The sequence below is a fragment of the Peromyscus maniculatus genome, chromosome X (assembly GCF_049852395.1).
Source record: "Peromyscus maniculatus bairdii isolate BWxNUB_F1_BW_parent chromosome X, HU_Pman_BW_mat_3.1, whole genome shotgun sequence".
Lineage (NCBI taxonomy): Eukaryota > Metazoa > Chordata > Mammalia > Rodentia > Cricetidae > Peromyscus > Peromyscus maniculatus.
In genome coordinates this window covers 28,876,944-28,886,316 of record NC_134875.1, presented here as the reverse complement: position 1 = coordinate 28,886,316, position 9,373 = coordinate 28,876,944, and the positions used below count along the sequence as shown (strand labels likewise).

General features: G+C 39.3%; 1 long non-coding RNA gene across 1 annotated transcript; it reads right to left on the bottom strand.

Moving 5' to 3' along the window:
* Positions 1-2,103: 2,103 nt before the first annotated feature.
* Positions 2,104-8,377, bottom strand: LOC107399714 (uncharacterized). The gene is made up of 7 exons (XR_006068099.2): positions 6,857-8,377; positions 4,429-4,512; positions 4,223-4,333; positions 3,734-3,871; positions 3,402-3,637; positions 3,072-3,256; positions 2,104-2,980 (listed from the first exon to the last, which is right to left on the bottom strand). It is a non-coding gene; the product is annotated as an uncharacterized LOC107399714 (long non-coding RNA).
* Positions 8,378-9,373: the final 996 nt, after the last annotated feature.

Genomic DNA, 9,373 nt, shown 5'->3' with positions numbered 1-9,373 from the left:
AATGTAGGGTGTATCTAATACTATACAGAAACCTATGAAATAGCCACCTGTGTAATATACTGTATAATAGAGTGGATTGTAGAACACAGGTAATGAGAAATATGCGGTTGGGATAATCCAGGTCAAAAGTTTAAGTGAGGATGGGGATGGGATGTTGAAATATATGTATGGATATTTGCAGAAGCCTTGTGGAAATACACGAGTTGTAAGCTAATTAGAAATATAATGTATATTGAAAAGAGTTTGGAGAAGAGTTCTTTCCACAGGTGGACAGTGATGCTTTCAAAAGGTATGAGTCAGTAAATGAAAATGTGTGCCCAGCGTAGTTACTTCCCTACAAGTTTTGGTCAGAGAGGCCACAGAGAGTCACCTGAAACAACGCAGGCTACTTCCACCACTCTTATTTTTGAACCATAACTCGATGGTAAAACTTTTTTGAAGACACCACTCGACTTCCTTCTAGCTAGCTTACACAGTTCCAGAAGGTGCAATGGAAGCAGCAAAGAGCAAGAGACAAATTGTGTCCCTCACTGCTAGGTCCTGCATGCTACAATATTGGCCTGCCTGGGAAATTTGCCCACTGGTATTAACAGTGACATGACAGTCACAGGGTAACCAAGAACCTTCTACTTGAGTATGAGGCCCACTGTACAGGAGGTCTTTTGTATTTACTAGGCCAAAGCCTATAACTAGGGAAATCACAGCCCCTAGGTGTGAACACACTGCTATTGTTATAATTCACAGCCATGCTATGATCTGTCTTCTGAATATTTGTGTTTATACCCTTAGATTTGGGTCACTCTCAACTTTGGTCAGAGACGCTCCTTGTGGTTAAGGCAAAGATTCATAGCTGGTGAAAATACAGAGCATAAGTAACTGAAAGCTCAACCATGGATGAATCTGCTATATTAACCTTCACTCACCAAAGGTTATGAGGATATCACAGAAAAGCATGCAGAAAGAATTAAAGAGACAACCGAATCAGAGATTTGAAATGCAGATTTCTGTAAATAACATAACTGCTGCATAATCCAATTAACAGTACTTTTGTCTAACTACTCAAGATCAAACTCTTCAAAGTTCTAACATGAATTGTGAAGGATGTGTCTAATGTCACACCATTGGAGGGGCTATGAGCAACTGATGGCTTATGAGAAAGGGAAAGTCACTCCTTTTGGAGAAATGGCCTCTGTTAGGTTGTCCATGCTCCAGTAGGTGGACTCAGACACATGGGTACATGGGCAATACTAAGTGGACTCAGAGGGTTATTAATAAAAAAAGAGAATGCATGAAGTTGAGAACATACTGGGACCTCTACAGGGAGTTAAAGGGAATAAATGGTCAATGGATAAAATAAAAATATATTGTCTAAATGCATAAGCTCTTGAAAGAATAAAACAATTTTAAAAAGTACTCTAAGACAATGTGATGGTTTGAATAAGAATGGCCTTCATAGGCTCATAGACTTGAATGCTTGAATTAGGAAGTGGGGCCTTATAGGAGGAAATGTGTCACTGGGAGTGGGCAGTGAGGGTTCAAAAGCCCATGCCAAGTCCAAAGTCTTTTCTCTCTGCCTATGGATCAGGATGTAGTCTTCAACTTCTGCTCCAGAGTCTGCTGGCATGCCACCGTGTTTCCTGCCATGATGATAATGGCCTAAACCTCTGACACTGAAAACAAGCCCCAGATTAAATGCTTTCTCTTCTAATAGTCGCTTTGATCATGGTGTCTCTTTACATCACCAGAACAATGGCTAAGATAGTTAGGCTGTGGTTCAAGTCATACAGTTAAAATAAGCAATCAGTTGTAGGCCAAATTTAAAATACATACTATTTCACACCTTTTTTATTTTCCCAACCTAATATTTTATTAATCATTTGAGAATGTCATACAACATACCTCAATCACAATTGATTCCCATTCCTCCCAGGTCCACCCTCTCACCTTTGTGGCATCCTCCCCCAGAATAGAAAAAATACAATATAACAAGTCCAATTGGTGTTCTCCTTATACTCATTGGAGCTTGGGCAAACTTGCAGTAGCTAGCCCTTCAAAGAGGAGTTCTTTCCCAACCCCTGCCTGAAGCCATCAACTCTGAAGACCTACAGTTAAGTATTTTTATTACAACTTTCAAGAACTCTCCAATAAGATCCTGTCTAGATTTTCTTTTTTGGAGGGATGGTGGCATAGAAGCCTTCAATGTCCATCTGAATTTCAGTTATGATCTACAGTCATTGATACTACTGCAAAAGAATTTCCTTGCCCATAAAAGTCAGTGGAAGTATAGATCAAGGCCTTCCACATGGTTTCCAGCAGGACAATGAATCATAGACTTCTACAGGGTATCCAGGAGCAGCACAGATCATGGAATACAAGATTACTGGTGACAGCTTGGATAACTGCCATCCATCTGGTCCAGGACATCAACACAGATCACCAACATAACATGTTTGAGGGAGGCATCACAGATCACTATCAGGAAGTTTTCTTGTGGCAGTACTGATCACAGATATCGACACAGTCTCCATCAGCAGCTGGGTCATGGATATCCAACTGGTCTTCAGCATACAACCCAGAGCATGAACATAAACATAGTATTTGAGGGCATCAAGGACAAAGATTGCAACATGGTTTCCAGCACAATGATGGCTTAATGATATCAAAATAGTTTCTGTTGGCAGCTCAGATCATTCATATTGACCTAGTCACCAGTAGAAGGACCAATCAGAGGCATCAACATTATGGCTGACAGCAGCAAAGACTAAAGTCATCATGGTCATCATCATGGACTCAGGTGGAAACATGGACAATGGATATTCACAAGGTCTAAGATTCCAACAAAGACTATGGCCATAAACATGGTTATCAGCAGCAGCAAGAATGAGTGACATCAACATAATTTCAGATGTTAAGTCAGATAATGGACATCCACATGGTCATAAAGGGAACAAAGATCAGTGACATCAACATGGTTGGTTTCCTGTGGCAGATCATAAACATCAACTTAGTTTCAGGTGGCAGACAAATCACAGAATTCAACATTGTATACAGTGCCAACACAGGACACTTACCTGAAGTGGGTCTCAGGTGGTAGTATATACCATTGATTTCAGAATTGTCACAGATTATAACAGACTAGAGACAGCAGTATGGTTACAAGTGGAAGCAAGTTTCAGTAACATCAACATGGTTGACAGCAACAGCAAAGATCAGTGACATCAACAAAGTTCCAGATGACAGGTTGAATCATGGATATCTGCAAGGTTAAGAGAGGCAGCAAGAATCAGTCACATCAACATGGTTGCCTGTGTCAGTATAGATCGTGGATATCAACTTAGTTTCAGGTGGCAGACAGATCATGGAAATCAATATTGTACACATGAGGGACACAGGAAACTTACTTGAACTGGGTCTAAGGAAGCAGTATGGACGAATGACTTCAACACTGTTTCTGATGACACTGTACACTGCAGACACCAATATGATTACAGGTAGTTGCAAAGTTCAGTGACCTCAACATGGTTGACAGCTACAACGTAGATCAGTAACATCAAAAAAGTTTTGGACAGTAGGTTGGATGATGAACATCAACATGGTTAGAAGATGCAGCAAAGAACAGTGACATCAATATGATTTCCTGCAGCGGCATGCATCAGGAGTATTAAATTAGTTCTGAATGGCATGTGGATCAAGGAAATCAACATTATTCATGTTGGCATCACAGAATACTTACCTCAATGTGGTCTTAGGTGGTAGGACAGAACATGGGCATCAACATTGCATCCAGGGGCAACAAGGATCGCAGGCATCACCATGGCTTCCTGAAGCATTAGGGGTTGAATGGTAGGTCAGATCATGGGCAGCAACATAGCTAACAGAGGCAGCAAAGATCAGAGACGTCATAATGTTTGCCACCAGCAGTACAAATCAGTGATATCAACATAGATTTGGGGGCAGATCAAATTCCAGACAACAACATGGTTAACAGAGGCAGCACAGATCAGAGACAGCAGCATGGTTACTGGTAAAATATGGAGCAAGGACATCAATATGGTCTCTAGTGGTAGCAAAGACAAACACTATTAATGTAGCTTTCAGAATGAATAGGGTCATGGAAATGACATGGTGTCCAGTGGAAAGAGAGACTAGATGCATCAACACGGTTACCAGTGGCAGCATAGCCCCTGCTGTCACATTGAGACAGGAACATCAATATGCTTACCAGAAGTAGGAAGAATCCATGACATCAACATGGTTTTGAATGGAGGATTGGCTCATGGATATCAACATAGTTAAAACATGCAGCAAGGATCAGTGACATCAAAGTGGTGGCCTGAAGAAGCATGGGTGATAAAGTACAACTTAGTTTTGGAGAGTAGGTTAGATCAAGAGAAGAACATACTTCACATTGGCAACAAAAACATTTACCTCAGCACAGATTCAGGAGTCAGAACAGAACATCGACATCAACATCATATTCAGGGGCACCAATAACCACAGGCATCAACATGGCTTCCAGAAGCAGTAGGGATAGCATGGTAGGTCAGATCATGGTAATTAACATGATAAAAAAAGAAGCAAGGATCAGTGATATCAACATGGTTCCAGGGACAGAATGAATTATAGATATCAACTTAAGTTCCAATGGCAGGTCAACTCATGGAAATCAATATTCTTCATGTGGGCAACACAGAAAAATACCTCAGCATGGTATCAGGTGGCAGGTCACACCATCAATATAAGCATCTTATACAGGATCAAAAAGTACCACAAGGCATCAACATGGACTTCAAACCAATAGGAATAGCATAGTAATGTTCATGAACATGATAAAGAGGACAGCAGACATCAATGTCATCAACAAGGTAACAGGTGGCAGCATGTAAATAACAGTTTCAGATGGTAGCTGAGATCATGGCAATTAACATTGATCACATTGCCTGCACAAAACTCTTGCAACAATAGGGTCTCATGTAGCAGAAGATCTCCATGGATATGGACATCAATGTCATATCCACAGTAAGAAAGATCACAAGCATCAACAAGGCTTCCAGAAATAGTAGGAAGAGCATGGTAGGTCATCCAACCATGGACATTAGTTTGGTTAACAGATGGCATCAACATGGTTTCAGGTGCCATCATGAATTATGGATTTCATCTTATGTTTGGATGGTGGGTTAAATCATGCAAATTAACATTCTGCATGTTGGTAACACCGAACAATAATTTAATGCAGTCACAATGGGCAGGAGAGACCTTGGAAATCAACAATGTATATAGTAGTTAAGAAGGACCACAGGCATCTACATGGCTTCCAGAAGAAGCAGGAATACCATGATGTCCTATGTTAGACATCAATTTGATTAACAGAGTAGGATCAATGACATCAACATGGTTTCAGGTGCCATCATAAATTATGGATTTCATCTTATGTTTGGGTTAAATCTTAAAAATTAACATTTTTCTCATTCACAAAACAGTGGCAGGAAAGATAGATATAAACTTCATATTGAGGAACAAGAATGACCACAGGCATTGACATGGCTCCCTGAAATAGTAGGAATACCATGGAATGTCCAATCACAGACATCAAGACCATTAACAGAGGCATCAGGGAATAATGGCATCAACATGTTTATAGACAGCAGCATGAATTATGGATATTAACTTAGATGGTAGTTGAATTCTTGGAAATTTACTTTGTTCATGTTGGAATAACAGAAACCTTATCTTAATATGGTCATAATTGACCACATAGGTCACCAATATCAAGACGTTATCCAGAGATAACAAGGAGCATGGGCATCAACATGGCTTCCAGAATGAATAAAAATAGCATGGAAGTTCTGATCATAGGCATCAACATGGTTAACAGAGGCAACATCGATCAATAAAATGACCATTGATTCAGATGACACCAAGAATTACGGATATAAAATTAGTTTCCAAAATTGGTGAAATCTTGGAAATTAACATTTCAATGGCTAAATCTTGGAACTTAATGTTCTTCATTAAGTGAGAGAAGACTTAATTTAACAAGGTCAAAGACAGCAGGAGAGATCACAATAATCAATATGGTATCCACAGGTACAAATATGATGGGCATCATCATGGATTCCAAATGTTGTAGGAATATCATTATAGTTAGAATCATAAACACCAGTATGTCCAACAGAGGCATGAGGGATCACTGACTTCAACATGTTTGGAGGTGGCACCATGCATTCTGTATATCAACTTAGTTTCAGTTGGTGGTTAAATTCTTGGAAATTTATGTTCTTCACATTGACAGAACAGAACACTTACATTAACATTGTCACAGGTAGCAAGAGATATCAAGGAAATCTATATGGAACATACTGGCAAGAAAAACCACAGGCATCCACATGGTTTCTAGTAATGCCAGAAATACCATAAGACATCAAATCCTGGACATCTACATGTATACTACATGCAGCAGGGATAAATCAATTCAGTTTATATGTAGGGAGCAGCAAGTATTCTAGATATCAACTTAGTTTCAGTTGGTATTTCAGTTCGTAGAAATTTACTTTCCTCACATTAGCAAAAAAAGAACACTTACCTTAATATGACCATAAGGGGCCATAGAGGTCATGGCAATCAAGATGTTATCCCATGATAACAAGGACCACATGCATCAACATGGCTTACACAACCAATGGGAATGCATGGAAGGTCCATTCAGATATCAAAAAGGGCAACAGAGGCAGCAGCGATCAATGACATCAGCATTGGTGCAGGAGGAAGTATGAATTACAGATATCAGCTAAATTAATGGAGGTTCATTAAATCTAGAGAATTACCATTCTATAAATTGCCAAAAAGCAACACTTACCTTAATATTGTCACTTGTACTTGGAGAGATCATGGAAATCTACCTGGTGTCCACAGGAAAGAAGATCATGAGCATCAACATTGCTTCCAGGGGGTAGGATTAGTAATTGTAGTTCCAATCATGGACATCGACATGTTTAACTCATGGACACTCAGCTGGGAAAATGACCCCAAATTGTTTGAGGTAGCAGCAAGTATTAAGAATATTAATTTAGTTTCTCTTGGAAAATGCATTCTTCACATTGGCAACACAGAACACTTACATTAATAAGGTCATAAGGGGATGCAGAATAAATAGCAATCAAGATGTAATCCCATGGAAACAAGAACTGCATGCATCAAAATGGCTTACAGAATCACTAGGAATGCATGGGAGCTCAATTTATTAATATAAACAGGGTTTTAAAAGGCAGCAGTGATCAATGACATCAGCATGGGGGCAGGTATCAGTATGAATTATGTGTGTCAACTTAGTTAACAAAAGGTTGTTAAAACTTGGAAATTACCATTCTATACATTGGCAACAAGGAACACTTACATGAACATGATCACCTAAAGCAGGAGAGATCAAGAAAATCAACATGGTGTCCAGTGGTTTACAAGATCATGAGCATCAACATTGCTACCAGAGGTAGTAGGAATAGTATTATGTATCTAATCATGGACATCCATATGGGTAACAGAAGCAGCAGGGATCATTTAAATCCATAAGGTTTCAGGTGGCAGCATGTTCAATGGATAGCCACATAGTTTACTATGATAGTTTAGATCAGGAAAATTAGTATTCCTCATGGTGAAAACACAGAACTCTTTCTTCAACATGGTCTCAAGTAGCAGGACAGATGGACATCAACATCAGATCCATGGGCAAGAAAGAACCTGGCATCAAAAATAGCTTCCAGAAATAGTGGGAATAGCAAAATATGTCTTCTCATGGACATCCACATGTTTAACAGATGCAGCAGTGATGAATGAATTCAATTGGTTTGGAGTTGACAGCAAGTATTCCAGATATCGACATAGTTTAGTTCTTCAAAATTTACATTCTTTATGTTGGCAACACAGAACACTTACATTAATAGAGTCATAAGGGGCCAGAGTAGTCATGCCAACCAAGGTGTTATTCCATGGTGACAAGGACCACATGCATCAACATGGCTTACAGAACAAATAAGACTGCATCACAGGTTCTTTCATAGACATCATTAAGGTTAACCGAGGCAGCGGATGTCAATGACATCAGCATGGGTGCAGGTGGCAGAATGAATTACAGATACCAGCTAAGTTAAGAAAGGTTCATTAAGTCTCAGGCATTGCCATTCTATATATTGCCAAAAAGGAATACTTACCTTAACATGGTCACTTCAAGCAGAAGATGTCAAAAAATAAAACTGGTGTCCAAGGGTAAGAAGATCCTGAGCATCAACATTGTGTCCAGAAGGAGTAGGAATAGCATTGCAGTTCCAACCATGGACATACACATGTTTAATAGACTCATCTGGGATTAATGTCCCCAACATGTTTTGAGGTAGCAGCATGCATTCAGGATATTAACTTAGTTTCTGTTAGTATTTCAATTCTTAGAAATTACATTCTTCATATTCGCAGAACAACACAGAACATGAACATTAGTAAGGTCAAAAGGGGATGGAGAATTCATAGCAATCAAGATGTTGTCCCATGTTAACAAGGATCACATGCATCAACATGGCTTACAGAACCAACAGAAATGCATGGGAGCTCCATTCATTAATATCAACAGGGTTAGCAAAGGCAACAGTAATCAAAGACATCAGCATGGCTGGAGGTGGCAGTATGAATTATGTGTATCAACTTAGTTAGCAAAAGTGGGTTAAATCTTGAAAACTACTATTCTATACAAGGATAACAAGAAACACTTACCTTAAGGTGGGGACTTGTAACAGGAGATATCATAGAATTCAAAATGGTGACCAAAGCTTACAAGATAATAAGCATTAACATTGCTTCCAGAAGTAGTAGGAATGGCATTGTGCTTCTAAACATGGACGTGCAAGTGGTTAACACAGGGAGCAGATATCAATGACATCCACAGGGGTTCAGGTAGCAGCATGTAGCATGGATATCCATAAATTATACTATGGTAGTTCAGATCAGTGAAATTAAAATTCTTTATGTTGGAAGGACAGAACTCTTGCATCAACATGATATCAGGTATCAGGACAGATGTACATCAACATCATATCCAAGGGCAAGGAAGAACACTGGCAACAACATGGCTATTAGAAATAGTAGGAATAGCATGGTAAGTCTGCTCATGGACATCCACATGTTTAAGAGATGAAGCAGGTTGAAGGAATTCAATTTGTTTGGAGGTGACAGCAAATATTCCAGACATCAACTTAGTTTCAGTTGGTATTTTAGTTCTTGGACATTTACATTCTTCATGTTGGAAACACAGAACACTTTCATCAATATGGTCATAAGTGGCCAGAGTGGTCATGGAAATCAAATATTATCCCATGGTAACAAGGACCAA